Genomic DNA, 16229 nt, shown 5'->3' on the forward strand with positions numbered 1-16229 from the left:
CTGTTGAGTTTGTTTCTGCTAATGGAAATAATGTTCGGATTAAGAACAGATCTCTTAAACCTAGAGTTGACTTCCCTGACGTTTTATTCCCCCCTCCTGCTGCTTTGTGAGGAGATGCTGAAGATGCCAAAGAGGTGGGTGGGGGATGAAGTGATTATTTATTTGTGTGTAAATGAGGAATGGTGACTAAAGCAGGTACAGGGCACGACCTGAATCCTGCAGGAGCCACACCTGACACGATTCCCTTTCCCGACTTCAGGCTCTAAATGAATTTCTACTTGACTAAAAATACCTCAAGAGCTGGGTGGCAGCTTAAGCTGTCGGTAAATTTAAAACAGGTTTGCGTGCCACTGATTATAGCAGAGGATAAAAAGTTAGTGGAGAATTTTGTTTAACTCCCGGTTCTCCGTCCTGTCTTGAAGCCTACACCCTTTGATTCCTGGATGGATTGCAGTGGTGGGCTGTATATTTCACTTTATTTTTCTTTGAACTTTTCAATGGCCAGGGACTATGTGTGTTTTAGGCTGAAGACCTGTCTTGCTTAAGAGAAGATGATGTAAAAATGGCCTGGGGCTGATTAGACAGAAAGTCCAGTGTGAGTCAGAAGTGATCTATGCCTGGCTGGCTAAACAGATCCACTCTGGGGCTGCATATTTATTTGTGAGACACCTCCAGAATGTCTGTCCTCCTTTCTTAACCTTCTGCCTCTTACAATGATCGTTCTGTACCATCCTGCAGGGAAACCATAATTAAACAAAAATAGTAGCCAGGCGTGGTGGCGTGCACCTATAGTCCTCGCTACTCAGGAGGCTGAGGTGGGAGGATCGCTTGAGCCCGGGAGTTTGAGGCTGAAGTGAGCCAGGATCGTGCCACTGCACTCCAGCCTGAGTGGCAGGGTGAAACCCTATCTCTAAGAAAAATAAAAATGATAAGAACTAAATTTGTTAAAGGCTTTCTATGCATTGACACATTGAATCTACACAGCCACTTTCTTGGGCATCAACAATGCTGAATTTTACTTGAGCCCTGTGCTCCTGCAAAAGAACAAAGTTAACCTTTGTACATGAGATCCTTAAGATCTCATGGTAAAGCACCCTCCGTAGTGTGATTTTTCCTTTCTTCCCTTCGCAATAATCCTTTCCAATGATGTTTTTCCTTACTTAATCCAGATTAGTTTTTTCTTTAACAGTTCATATTAAGTATGATGGTCTCTATTTTGCAGAGGAGGAAGTTGGGGCTCAGGGAGGTGGTGACAGGCAGAATGGGGAGCTCTGGTCTGTCTGAACCCAGAGACCGTGCTTGTTCCCTTAACTAGTTCCCGAGGCTCTGTTCATGAATTGTAGACTTTATCTGAACTCTCTCTGGTCCTCTACATGCTTACCATCTAATCAGAGACACAGACAGTACTTGACTCACAGTGGGTTTGACTTACAACTTTACGTTGGTGTAAAGCGATGTAACTTCAGCAGAAGCCTTACTTCGAATTTTGAGTTTTGATCTTTTCTCAGGCTAGCGATGTATTTGGATATTGTGTTTTGTGTTTTAGCATCCTGTCATGTCTGCAAAATGTCCGTGTACAGTATTCAACACTTCATTATAAACTAGGCTTCGTATTAGATGATTTTGCCTAATTGTAGGCTAATGTCAGTGTTCTGAGCATGTTTAAGGCAGGGTTGGCTAAGCTGTGATATTCGGTAGGTTAGGTGCGTTAAATGCATTTTCAACTTAGGCTATTTTCAGCTGACAGTGGGTTTATTGGATGTAACCCATTATAAGTCACGAGCATCAGTCTAAGATACTGAGTCATGGTTTGTGTAGCATCTTTGTTTTATAGCTCTGGGAAAAGAGAAACTCATGCAATATCACTGTTTTTTATGCATTTGTGTATTCCTCTGAATAGAATCTTCAGGAGGAGAAAAATCTTGGTGTCTACAGCAGAAACAGGCACGCCAATGTTGAGCTTCCAGCCTGCGTGGTTAGGAAAGGTTCTTGGACCAGGCAAGACTGGAGCTGCTCCGAGGAGAAGGGGTTCCATGTGGAAATTGCAGGACTCACATATAGGGTATTATTGGTTAGAAATGCATGGGAGTGGGAGAGTCCAGGGAGGGGTAGCAGCGGTTCCCTTGCCTGCCAGGCAGCCAATGGCACCTTCTTCTCTGGGCAGTGGTGAGCCATTGCAGGTCTTTGGGCAGGAGAATGTCATAATGACAATGATGATAATAATGATCACACTGATAATAGCCTGTGCCTCGTGTTTTTATAACTCCTCTCCCAAGGTGCCCTTCTCTGGAAAGCTGGGAGTGCTTCACAGATGTTACCTAATTAATCACTAGTGCTTCCCTGCTGAGGGAGGTGGGGGGTGGCTAATATCCCCATTTTTCAAAGGAGGAAAACCAGGCAATGGGAAGCTCTCAGGTAGTCTAGTGAAGCAGTGTGGGTTCTGGGAGAGACCCTGCAACAGTTAGTTGTTCTTTCTCTCTTTGCCTCCAGACCCACAGCCCACCTTTCGGGAATAGAGTGGCTAGGACACATTGGTTTGTGCATAGGGAGGTACAGATAAGAGGGTCTCTGCATGAAGGATGGAGGAGAGGAATCCATACACTGAGTGTTTAGAGATGCTCGAATATGGACACCTGGGGGTCAGAAGAGGTCACTTCTGGCTTTGGGCACACCCTAGACCTTGATATCCCCTTCTTCTGCTCCCTCAAAGATGTCTCTTGGGGCATTTATCATCCTCCTCTGAGTCTGTTGACCTCCGTGGCTGTTCTGTGCCCTCCTTGAGGCAAGGATCTTACCTTTTATAATCTAACCTTGGTGCCAGGTTCATGCGCTTTGGCTTGACTATTAAAGTTGCCATCTTTTGACATGGGTGAGTCACTTCCCCTCTCTTAGCCTCAGTTTCTTCATCTGTAAAAGGATGATGACAACTACACCTGCCTTATTGGGTTACTGTGAAGATTAGATGAGGTAATGCATGTCATATGCTCAACAGTGCCTGGGACGTTTAATAAATTATCAGTGCTCTCATAATAGGGGCTTACAAATATGAACACGGGATTACTGCTCTAAACTGGTTCGTGGATACAGACGTACCTTCTTGAATGCAATTGACATAAACGGAAATTGGAGTAGGAATCAGCTTCCTTGAAATGGAATCATTTCTCCTGTTGATGTGTATTGTAATTTTAAAGAAAACATATGCACTTTTTCATTTCTGCCTGGGTGTAGTCAAGCTTTTGTTCCAAGTTCCTGAGCCCCTCCACCTCTCCATCAAGTATCTAGTAATCCATAAACAAGGCTTAAGCTGCTATTTAAAGCAACTCTGCTGTTAATCCGTTTGTAAAAGCAAATCCTTTGGGAATGTGAATAACCTCCCCCCCTCCAGCTCTTTCCTTTTGAGCTTATTGTGTAAATTCAGGTTTTTCCTATTTTATTTCTTTTAAGGTAGTGTTATCCATGACTGAGAGTCAGAGATTCAGAACTGGGAGATTGATGGAATCTTGGAGTGCCTGGCCCAACATCTTCATTTAAAAGATGGGAGATGAGGACCTGGCGAAGGGGGTGCTTTTCACATCTGGGTAGCAGTAAAACTCAGGCTTAGCCCATGTCTCCAAAAGTGTTTCTCAGCTGTTACGTAAGTGATTTAATTGTCATGTATTTATTTAAAGCGATACCGTTTTTTTCCCCCTAAATAATAGTAATGCAAGTAGTATTCATATTGTGTTGGCTCTGTGGCAGGCACTATTGGAAGCACTTGCCTTGAATTAACTTTACATGTTTTAAGTCATTTACCCTTGAACAACCTCTCTATTCAGTAGGCTCTATTGTTAGTGCTGTTTTGCAGATGAGGAAACTGAGGCATCACGTTGTTAACTCACTTGTCCGGGGTCACACTGCTCATAGGTGACTGTCAACTCCAGAGCTCATCAATTACAGGTGTCTCTCTATTGACTAAATGCATGGCCGTAAAGCTTTATTTTTAAAAGAGATCTATTTCACTACAAGGTAAGAGTTGGTTGAAGAAAATACTAAGTTACTGGATTGGGTGGTACAGAAATATGGCAAAAACCGTGAAACTAGGTGCACGGGCATTGGAAGTTTGGAAACGTTACAGAATACCATGTATTGTGTCAAAAATGCATTTGCAAATTTTCAGGAAGGGCTCGTTGGGCGCCAAGGGCTACATGAGGTGCCAGAAACAGACAAGTAGCTGGAAACAGACCAAATCAGACAAGGCTACTGCCTTCGTACAGCGTATAATCTAGCTGAAAAGAGCGCACAAGAGAAGAAATAATAAGATATTATAGCCTCTGGAAAATGTTCCAGGGAGGCCAACAGTGGAGTACATAGGCGTGTGTGTGTGTGTGTGTGTATGTATATATGTGTGTGTTTATGTGTGTTATGGGGACAGGGGCAGGCAGTGGGGGCCTCTATTTACTAGGTTCAGTTGTCACATCTACGAAGAAGTGACACTTCCGATAAGACATGAAGGTGAGTGACATGGACAGGTTTGTCTCTTCATCCGATCATGTCTTTCTGCTCCGTCATCTCCTCTTTGGGAGTAAATGCAGAGAACTGTCAGTCTGTGAGCAGTTTTTACCTCCTTCAAGGACTCTGCAGGCACCTAAAATCAGGAATTCCTCCAGACGCGATGCTGGGAATAGGACAGCACTAACTGTCACCCCTCTGTCAGCTGTAGATTGAGAAGTGCTGCCACCAGCGATTGATTTTTTGCTTTCTCCATGAGAGAGACAGCAACAACAGGGTTAGTTTATTACTAAACTGAATCATTAATTCATCTGTATCTTTACATACTGGTGCTGTCAAAGAGAAGTCAGATGAGTTTGGAATGCAGATTTTTACTCACCCTCGGAGCTGCTCCCTGCTTTTAGCTAACAGCTTTGCTAAATAAAACAGCCTATTTCTGGCCAACTTCCTTCCCTAGGGCAGGAGTTGCAAAGTTAGATGTTTTCTGGGCAGGGTTGGTAATGAGAACAAGTGTCCTGGCCACATGGGGACTGGGCACTCCCACACCGCATCTGAAGTAGACAGTGCCTCTCAGATTCAGTCAATTCAAAGTATGAACCCAGTGAGGCCAAATCTAATTTTTCAAAGAAGGTTAGACATCCAGAATTTCAATGCACAGTCTTCCTGAGGTTCGAACATTGGCGGCTAATTGAAAAATTTAAAAACGCTTTGCAGGTCAAAACAAAATATATCTGAGAGTCAGATTCAGCTAGGGAGGTGATCAGTGGGTGACCTCTTTTCTGAGGGCCCCTGAAAACCGGGTCTGGCCAGCCGAGGGATAGAACGGGCCCAGGGTCTCTCAGAACTTGGTGGGACTAAAGGAGAAGAAATTGGCAAAACCACCTACTTACCTGGGATTGGTTGTACAGCATCATCTCCTACCTGCTGATTTGCTTTCGTTCTGATCCTTTGGGGCCAGGGCTGGAACTGCTTTATAGAAGCCCAGGTTCTATGCCAAGTGTTTTACATACATTATTAGCCCAGGTGATCCTCCCAGCAACCCCCAGAGGCAGATCCTAATGTTATCCTCATCTTATGGAGGGAAACTGGAAAGCTTTAAGAGGTTAAAACTTCACTTAGGGGCCGGCGCGGTGGCTCATGCCTGTAATCCCAGAACTTTGGGAGGCCGAGGCAGGCGGATCATCTGAGGTCAGGAGGGCGAGACCAGCCTGGCCCACATGGTGAAACCCTGTTTCTACTAAAAATACAAAAATTAGCCAGGCGTGGTGGCGGGCACCTCTAATCCCAGCTACTTGAGAGGCTGGGACAGGAGAATCACTTGAACTTGGGAGGCAGAGGTTACAGTGAGTCGAGATCTTGCCATTGCACTCTGGCCTGGGCAACAAGAGTGAAACTCCATCTCAAAAAAAAAAAAAAAAAAAAAAAAAAAAATCCACTTTGGATCACACAGCTATGATAGAAAGTAGCTGAGTTGGAAAACACACCCTGGCCTGTTTCCAGTGCCCAAGACATTGAGGGATGCTCACTAGTCTCTTCCTTTGACATAAGCCAGTTCTTGATTCAGCTCTTAAAATGTAAATGTTCCTTTTGTTGAAATCATTCATCTTATCATTGCCATTGCAAGTCAACAGTTGCCGAGCCAGGACCATATGTCAGACACCCTGTTTGGCTCTGGGAAAACAAGTGGATAAGACCCAGCCCCTGCCACAAGGAATCTTGAATGTCATAGTGGAGTGAGAAAGATGGGTGCTTAGAGAGAAGTAATTACAGGGTAGAGTCGTGGTGGCGGTGACCGCAACCAGCTAGCTGAGGAGGGAGTGGTCTACTTATCTTCGGAGGTCAGGAAAGGTTTCCAAGAAAACCGTCTTGAATTGGGAAGGATAAATATGAATCCTCCAGGTGGGCAAGAGGAGAAGGGATTCCTGGCAGAGAGAATGGGCCGTGCAAAATGAGGAGGAAGATGTGAAGCTGCTGTGCATTTCCTGTGTTTGTGGCTAGTGACGGTGGTTTAGAAGGAACGGTCTGTCCCTGCGCTTGGGATTGTGACTGTGCCTTTCTCACTCTCTCCATGGGAAGCCTGGCTTTTCTCCTCCCACCGAAAGGAAAGCCTCTGCCTGCAGCTTGTTGGAAGTGAGTATGTGGGTCTCAGCACAGGCGGCAAGGTGTGACTCTGTCTTGGGAGGTGGGACTGGGTAGTTGTTTGAAATTTGTCCTCTGCAGTCAAACCTCCTGGGTTCAAATCCCAGCTTTGCCAGTGACTGTGACTTTGAGTATGTTGCTTCACTTCTCTGTACCTCAGTTTCCTCACCTGGGTAATGGGGATGGGAGTTACACCTTCTTGGGGTCTCTAGGAAGTAATGCACTAAAGTGTCTGGCACGAGACGTCTGGGATAGTGAGCGCCAGTATGGGGACCGTTATCTGGAGTATGGGGACTGTTATCTGGAGCATGTGCGTTGTGCCCTCAGTATCCTGGTTGACTCCAGACACATGCTCCAGACTGTTATATGGAGCGTATGTGTGTGCCCTCAGTATCCTGGTTGACTCAAACATAGATAAGGGGGCATTCAGAGGCAGTTACACTGGCTCCTCTGTAGGGCCAAGTTCATCTCCCATGTGCTGTGTTGGCTGCACTCTTGGCTGGCCTGCCCCAAGTCCTGAGATGCCAACCTTTGTGCCGTGCTTTGATCTCCAGGCTGTGCTCTGCTGACACAGTGACACTGTGCAATCCACTCTGTGTGGGGTCCCATTAACACTGAAATTCAGTAATATTAAATAGAATTAGAAATGCAATTCCACATTTGTAACAGCCACATTTCAAGTGGTGGGCAGCCACGTGTGGCTAGTGAGTTCCACTGGGGTCAGTACAGACAGAGACTGTTTCTATCATCACAGAAAGTTCTATGGGGCAGCAGTGCCTTGGACAATTCCTGGGACCTTAAAATGCCTCTTGCTGAAATGGGCCCACCGTGGAGCTCTCCGTGTACCTGTGATGATGTGCAGTGATACTTTCCACCCCAGAAAGATGGAGAGGCCCAAATACCAGCATCTCCATTTGCCCCTTCTTGCAGCCTTTTGGCCCAAAGTGGCTTCTCTCACTATGAATCTGGTCAAGAGAGTGCCCAGCACATAGTGAGTGTCCAGTGACAGTTGAGGGAGGGGCACGGCACAGTGGGTAAGAGCATGGACTCTGGAATCATCCCTGCCCTGGTCCCAATTCTGGAAGGTGGCCTCTCTGTGCCTCAGTATTGTCATCTGTTCAATGGGGAAAATACCAACGGATGCTTCATGGGCTTGCAGTGAGGATTAACTGAGATAAAGTTGAAGTGCACTATTAGCCCACATCTGTTGCCACTGTTAGTTGAGTAAATGAATTCATTCCTAGAAATCTTAATTTCTCCTTCTGTAGTGTTTCCTTGGATTTAGAATCAATTTCATAGACTGTCAGAGCTAGAATGTTAGACATTTTCTATTAATAATTCAATCTCCATTTATTTTATTAAGATATTGCGACCAGGCACAGTGGCTCACACCTGTATTCCCAGCACTTTGGGAGGCTGAGGTGGGTGGATCATTTGAGGTCAGGAGTTCAAGACCAGCCTGGCCAACATAGTGAAACCCCGTCTCTATTAAAAATACAAAAATTAGCCAGGCATGGTGGTGCACACCTGTAATCCCAGCTCGGGAGGCTGAGGCAGGAGAATTGCTTGAAACTGGGAGGCAGAGGTTGCAGTGAGCCGAGATCATGCCACTGCGCTCCAGCCTGGGTGACAGAGCGAGACTCCATTTCAAAAAAAAAAAAAAAGATGTTGCCTTTTATTTCTTCTTTTTTTTTCTTTTTTGGTTGAATAGCATGAAATAAATAAAATTGTCCAGCTTTATTGAAATGTAATTGGCTTGTGATAAATTATGCATATTCAAAGTGTAAAATTTGATGAGTTTTGATATTGGTATCCACCTGTGACATCATCACCCCAAATTATTGGATATAATGAACATCACCCCCAGGATTTTCTTATTTCTCTTTACAATAACTACCTCCCTCTTCCCCAGACCCCATCCACAGGCAACAACTGATGAGCTTTCTCTCACTCTAGATTCATTTACATTTTCTGAGTTTCAAACATTGGCGATTAATTGAAAAGTTCTAAAACGCTTTGCAGGCCAAAACAAACAAACAAACAAACAACAACAACAAAGTATAGCTGCTCACTGTCCACTCTCACCCCCAGCCCCTGGAAACTGCCATTCTTCTTTCTGTGTCTATGATTTTGACTACGCTAAGTACCTCCTGTAAGTGGAATCACACAGTATTTGTCCTTTTGTAACTGGCTGGTTTCTCTTAGCATAAATAATGTCTTTGAGGTTTGTCTCTGTCACGGAATGTGTCAGAATTTCCTTCCTTTTTAAGGCTGACTAGTCCATGGTATGTGTATATTGCATTTGGTTTATCCACGCAGATCTTCCAGGAGGGACACTTGGCTTGCTTTCCCCTTTTAGCTACTGTGAGTGATGCTGCTTTGAACATAGATGTGCCAATAGTTGTTCAAGCCCCTGCTTTTCACTAGGTTGTGAATCCAGAGGAGAAATTGCTGGATTATATAGCATTCTACATCTAATTTTTCTATATTTAATTTTTTGAGACGCCACCTTATTATCCCTCCATCTGTAAGTGACACTTGCTTTTTAAATATAACGAGTATAAGCATGTGATAACAAAATTCCCCCATGAGAGAAGGATATAAAATAGGAGACTTCTCCTTCTTTTCCAGTCTCTCTCTTTAAAGGAATCATTGCTAACAATTTCTTGTATATCCTTCCATGGGATATACAACCACTTTGCAGAGTTACTGAGAGTCAACTGCTCCGTCTGCTAAATGGGCACATCTTGCTCCAACCGCCTCTTTTTAGTTTTATTTATTTGTTTGTTTATTTATTTATTTAGAGACAGAGTCTGGGTCTGTCTCCCAGGCTGGAGTTTAGTGGCGTGATCTCAGCTCACTGCGACCTCTGCCTCCCGGGTTCAGGCGATTCTCCTGCCTCAGCCTCCCGAATAGCTGGGATTACAGGTGTGCACCACCGTGCCTAGCTAATTTTTGTATTTTTAGTAGAGATGGGGTTTCACCATGTTGGCCAGGCTGGTCTCGAACTCCCGACCTCAAGTGATCCTCCTGCCTTGGCCTCCCAAAGTGCTGGGATTACAGGTGTGAGGCACTGCTCCCAGCCCTCCAACCACCTCTTTGCATTGTTGCCAGAAACAAAGGAAAATGCAGACAAAAGTGTGTATTTCTTCCAGAACCTTCAGAGGCCAGCAGGTCTTCCTAGAGAATTCAGCCTAAGCAGTCTTTCAAATACAAATACAAATGATGGTCTTTGGAAAGACCAATATTTTCAAAAGTGTCTTGAGAGTGAATGGCTCTCTGGATGTAAGGTGTGTGTATGTGTGTGTGTGTGTGTGTGTGTGTGTGTGTGTGTGTGTGAGAGAGAGAGAGAGAGATATCCTTCATTTCATAGATGGGGAGACTCAAAGCCTGCCCTGGCTTCCTGTCATTCCCTAGGATGACATGAGGCCCAGAAGACACCAAGATTCAGAATTCACAGCAGTGCTTTTGTACAGCTCACTGTCCTCTACCCTCAGCTACCCCACAACATGCCCAGTGGCCTGGCTGGGCTGGATCCTGCTCCCACCCACCACACCTTGTCTGATTTCTCTCCCACATCCTCCTGGGGCCAGGTTCCCATTTTCCTGCCACCAGTTTGCTGAAAAGCCCCGGGGTGTCTCTGCCCCCAGGCAGGCTGGGCTGGCCTCACAGAGGTTTTCGGTCTCTTAGTCAGCCTCCCTGATTTAAAGCCGCCTGTCAGATGTTGGAGATTAAGTTAGAAATCAGCCATTTGCGCTGAGTTTTGGAGAAGCTGCTGCCAAATGGGAACTCCTGAGTCTTTTCTTCTATATATAGTCTTTAGGGTGAGCTAACTGAAGTTAGCAGGGTTTATTTTAGGAGGTGTCTCCTTGGAGCGGAGTGTGGTGGGTTGGGCTGCCTGCCCGGGGAGCATTTGAAAGATTGCTTAGGCTGACATCCTGCAGGAAGATCTGCTGGCCTCTGACAATTCTGGAAGAAATATGCACTTTTTTCCTGCCTTTTCCTTTGTTTCTGGCAGCAAAGCAAAGGAGTGGTTGAAGGGCGATGTGCCCATTTAGCAGACAAAGCTGTTGAATCTCAGTAACTTTGCAAAATGGTTGTGATAAAGCGGAGGTAAGACAGGTCCTCTCATTCCTTATTTTGTATCCCTTGTGGTAAAAGTTAAGTTCATTGAAATATTCCGTCTGTGAAGAAATATTAAGAAAGTAGGGGATGGAGTGGGTTTTAATCTGCGCTTAGGAGAATATGGGATAAAGAGCTTGGACTCGAGAGTCATTCCTAGGTTCCAACCCCAGCTCGGGCTCTTACTGGCTCTGCAGCACTGGGCCAGTTACTTTTCTGCCTCAGCCTCAGTTTTCCTGGCTGTAAACTGGTCATAATTTGCCTTACAGTGTTGTCGTGATGGTGAAAACGTGAGTTACAAAGAGTTAAGGCCAGTGAAGTACCTGGCACCTAATACATACTTCATAAATGGCAGTTATTGCTTTATTTGAAGAAAAGGAAACTTTTAGCAACATATTCCTAGAAATTACCTCAATTAGAAGAAGACATCTTGCTAGAATACTAACTAGGATTTTAGGTTAAATTATGCAGTCATATATTAAAAGGTCCACCTTTTGGGAAATATCCATTGACTGGTGACCTGGCAGAAGGAAACCTCAGGCTCATTTCTCTGCAAGGTCCTGGCCTCTTTGAGTAAGCCCGATTGTCATAATCAAGATGACAGTGTATATTATTTAAAAGGTGATTATATTAAAGCATTTTTTGGTGAAAAAAAAAGTCTTGGAACAAATAAATACCTATCTGGTATGGGAACTGCAGTCTCTTCCTCTCTCTCACACACACCCATGCATATTGTCCCTTCAACATTCGTGCCATTTGTTGTGTTTAATTATAGGGGAAGTGAAATCCTCTCCAGAGTTGCCTACTAGTTAATTGCTGACGTTTGTTCATTCTCTGGACATTTATTGAGAATAAGCTCTGCCCCATGCCCAGTGGAGGAAACCCCCGTGACATTTGAGTACTGTGGACAGGTTTGACCTATTCCAATTCAACTAGAGAGAAAGAAGCAAGGGAGAAAAAGAGCAATGCAGATCATCTGGGTATCTTCTTTGTCCTCCAAAGCCTCAGTTCTTCGCTTTGTACAATGAGCACAGCTGGATTTAATGGGCTGCAGGTTCTTTGCTGCTCTTTGAGGCTGAAACTCAGGGGAGGTAAAGAAATTCTTTTGCTTGTTCTCAACTCCAGTGGGCTGATCCAGAGCTGCTTGTTCACCCTCCTCCTTCTAGATGAGATGGTTCCAGCGTGAATGGGGATGCTCCAGTGCTTGAAACTCACAGGCATCACGTGGTTAAGCTAGAAATAGAAAATAAGTCATGTCTGGGTTTGGAGGACTCCCTGACTATTCTGGTTATGTTTGGAACAGAGCATTTATGAGAGGCTGGACTGAATGGATGGGATCATAGCTTCCATTCCATGGAAGGCAGGGTCGTCCAGCCTTCCTGATGGGAATGTATTTTTTGGGTAGGGGTGGGGTTGGGGTGATAAGCATCTTGGGGAGTGAGCTACATAAGCCATTCTCAAAGCTCTTCCCCTGAGAATAGAGCAGGCTGGCTGTCCCGCCGAACAAAGAGCCTGGACGTCTTGAACCACTGCAATGATGGGAAGATTCTGCCATCCAGACTATGGGAACTCTATCGCCATGTCTAGCTGAGGACAAGGGGTTGGTGTCTGGCCTCATGAGGTCCCAACAGGTCTGTTTGATGGGCAGGTTAACAACATAGGCACTAGAACCAGGTCCTTCTTCCTGGCTGGGGGATCTTGGGTGAGTTATTAGTTAATCTGAGCCTTGACTATTCCATCTATAAAAACAAGACCCAGAATAGTACCTACTTTGTGTGTGTGTGTGTGTGTGTGTGTGTGTGAGGCAGAGTCTCACTCTGTCACCTAGGCTGGAGTGCAGTGGTTCGATCTTGGCTCACTGCACCCTCCACCTTCTGGGTTCAAGCAGTTCTCCTGCCTCAGCCTCCTGAGGAGCTGAGATTACAGGCATGTGCCACCATGCCCAGCTAATTTTTGTATTTTTAGAAGAAATGGTGTTTCACCATATTGGCTAGGCTGGTCTCGATCTTCTGACCTCAAGTGAGCTGCCCGCTTTGGCCTCCCACAGTGCTGGGATTACAGGTGTGAGCCACCGTACCCGGCTGGGCTTCTTTCACTGATCTCCACCTGTTCTCCAGGAATCACCTTCTCCCTGGCAGTTACAACTGGGTGAAAAAGAATTTAAAATCCTCATTCTTTTACAGGGGAGCAGAAGACGAAAGAGTATGTCTTTCCCTTTGTCTCCCACTATACCCTCGTGTAGCTCCATCATAGCAATTATTTTAGACGGTTAAAATAAAAACAATTTGGAAATGGTGGGAGGAGGAAGAGGCAATGATTTATTTGGCGTTTACCATGTACTTGACACCCATTATCTCACTAATTCCTCATAACGACTATATCATGTACATACTGTTACTGTATTATTATCCTCATTTTATAAATGAGGAAACTGAATTACATAGATTAAATAAATTGCTTGAGATCCTACCTAGTAGTTGCCAAAACCCTGGGCCCCTAATCCCTATGAAACACTTCCCCGTGCTAATTATTGTCGTCTCTGACACCTGGCTAGCTTGTGCGCTCCTTAGGTTGGGTGCATTTTTTTTTTTCTTTTGAAACAGTCTCGCTCTGTCACCCAGGCTGGAGTGCTATGGTGCGACCTTGGCTCACTGCAACCTCCACCTCTCAGATCCAAGTGATTCTCCTGCCCCAGCCTTCCGAGTAGCTGGGATTACAGGTGCACACCACGATGCCCAGCTAATATTTGTATTTTTAGTGGAGACAGGGTTTCACCATCTTGGTCAGGCCGGTCTTGAACTCCTGACCTCAAGTGATCCTCCTGCCTTGGCCTCTCAAAGTGTTGGGATAATAGGCGTGAGCCACTGCGCCTGGCCAGGTCCCTATTCTTTAACAGAAAAGACAAGTCACCAAATCTGTTTTAGGCCCTTCAGATGCAGCTGTGAGCAAAAGAGACATCACCCATCCTCTTGAGCACTGGCTTCTAGTTTGAGTGGCTGGTACCCTGGGGAAGGGTCTGGAAGGACACAACCTGCAAGCTTGGCTGGCTGTGGTTGGCCTGCCTCTGTCCTCTTAGGTCGGGGTTTCTCAGCCCCACGCTATAGATGTTTGGGGCTGGATAAAAGATCAGCTGACCTGTGCATTGCAGGATATGGAGGGAGCGCCATCCCTGTCTCCACCCTCTAGATGCCAGTACACGCTCCCTTTCAAGTTATGACAAACGTGTCTCTAGACAGTGTCAAATGTTCCCTGGGGGACAAAACCACCCCCTAATTGAGAACCACTGCCACCAGGTCGTGAAAGCACAGTGGGATGGGCCCCTCTAAGCCCTAGGGCAACGCTGGCTGTGATCCACAGTCCCACTTCCTTCTCTGTAAAGTGGTTTGATACACAGGTCAGGGTTTATTAATAGTACAGGCTCTGACGCAAGCAAAAACACTCAGTGATTAATGCTAATGGTAATGGTGGTGGTGCAGTGATGACCGTCCCTTTTCAACATTGCCACCTCCCCCTGCACATACATCGTAGGGACACCAGTGGCTCCAGTTGTTCAAGTCTGGGCCTTTGCCTGTGGTGCCCCCAGGGCATGGTATTGAAAGGCCGGGCTTCTGAAGCATGGAAATGTGGTTCCAGGCTGCCTGTCCCAACAACAGACCCATCCACCTGGCCGGTGGGGATTGATCTGATGGGCACGAGGCCCCAGGAGCATGTTCCAGGCCTCTCTGGAGCATGGACTGCCCTTGAGCACCAAACTTGACCAGCCTTATCACATCTTACTGTATTTCCTTTTTTGTAATTCGCCAGAGAGGCTTGTAAATCAGCAGCCACTAGCAATTCCTGCTTTGTGGTGGCTGTAAGACCTAGAGCAACTTGTTTTTCCAGACCTCTAGTCTAATCTTTTCTATGTGTGTGTGTGTGTGGGGGGGTGCGTTTTAAATGTTATCTTGAACAAGAAAACAGCTAAAATTTTATTTTTTTTGCATTGCGACAGGGCTTTTGCCCAGGGATCTGTTGGATGGGCCGGTTAACAATATAGGCACTAAAGCCAGGTCCCTCTTCTTGGCTGGGGGATTTCGGGTGAGTTATTAGCTAATCTTAGCCTTGAATTTTCCATCTATAAAACAAGACCCACAATAGTACGTACTTCATAGAGATGTTGTGAGGATTAATTAATGCTTATAATGCTTCTAAATGGGCTTAAAGCACTACCTAGTCCATAGTAAGTGCCTAAGAAATGTTATTATAGGATTTGAAGTCGCACGGATTGGAACTTGAATCTTGGTCTCTGCTCCTTACCTGCTGTGTGACGTTAACAAGTGTCTCTGCCTCTCTGAGCCTGTGTCTGCCTTATATTAATAACTGTGGTTGTTGCATGTTGAGCCACCAATGTGTCCAATGTGTCTGGGATATGCCTGATTTTTAGTGCTGAACGTCCCATATCCTCAGTCCCAGGCAAGCTGGGATGCTTGGTCACACTGGTTATGGGGTTGAAATAAACCATAGCACCTAGCACATTGTAGGTGTGAGTAAATGGAAACATGCCAGAAGTAGTCAGTCCCATTTGGTTATGTGTGGGAGGTGGTGAGGGGATGTTTTAGCTACTCATTTGTTTCAGCCTACAAATGCTCATGCCATTTTCCTAAGCCATAGAACTCTTGCAAATTGACGTTTTCTAACCTAGATTGATTTTTTTTTGTCCTTCTATTTTAGACAGAAAAAAGATTTTTTTTGACTTTCATGTTACAAGATATCACCTCTTGGTTTTTTTTTTGTTTGTTTTTTTGTTTTTTTGGTCTGTAATAACAATACTGAAGGCTGAATAATTAGTATGGCATGGTAGGTAGTAGCAACATAATGTCTTAGACCGTGTGGGTTGTATCATGATCCCTAAAAATGGGGAATAGGAATTATTTGAGACTTATTTTGAAAATCTTCAGTGTGCTGATTCACTGAGTTGGTTTTCAGAAGTACCTTTGGATCTGATTATGTAAAAGCCAAATATTATAATCTAGGGAGTAGGACTGAAGGCTGATCCTGATGAAGATTCAAATCGACCTACACGTGAACTTTGGCAGTGACTCCCTGTTGCTCTTTGGATAAGACTCAAGCTCCTTCCTAGCGCCCAAAGGGACTCCCTGACCTGCTGGCCCCTACACCAAATCCTCCCACTTTATCTTATGCTACTCACCTTCTCAATGTTGATCCTAGATTCAGACTTCCTTTCTTTGTATCCTCAAAATTATGAGTGCCTTCCCACCACAGAGCCTTTATTCATGCTTCTCCTTCTGCCTAAAATGCTTGTCCTCTCCTCTACCTTGGACAAGTTGATTCTCACTCATTCTTTGGCGGCCAGTTTAATTCTCCCTTTCTGAAAGAACCTGTCTGATCTTCTCTCCTGGATGAAGTTCCTGTGTTTTCTGTCCCTACATTCTCACCTTTGGCAGCATTTATCACAAATCTAACTAAATCACCAACTTTGC

At 45.2% G+C, this 16229-nt stretch overlaps 1 protein-coding gene across 3 annotated transcripts in view; it reads left to right on the forward strand.

The window, feature by feature from the left end:
• Positions 1-16229, forward strand: part of XYLT1 (xylosyltransferase 1) — a 480356-nt gene that overhangs the window by 193048 nt on the left and 271079 nt on the right. The window lies entirely within an intron of this gene.

The sequence above is a fragment of the Pongo abelii genome, chromosome 18 (genome assembly GCF_028885655.2).
Source record: "Pongo abelii isolate AG06213 chromosome 18, NHGRI_mPonAbe1-v2.0_pri, whole genome shotgun sequence".
Taxonomy (NCBI): Eukaryota; Metazoa; Chordata; class Mammalia; order Primates; family Hominidae; genus Pongo; species Pongo abelii.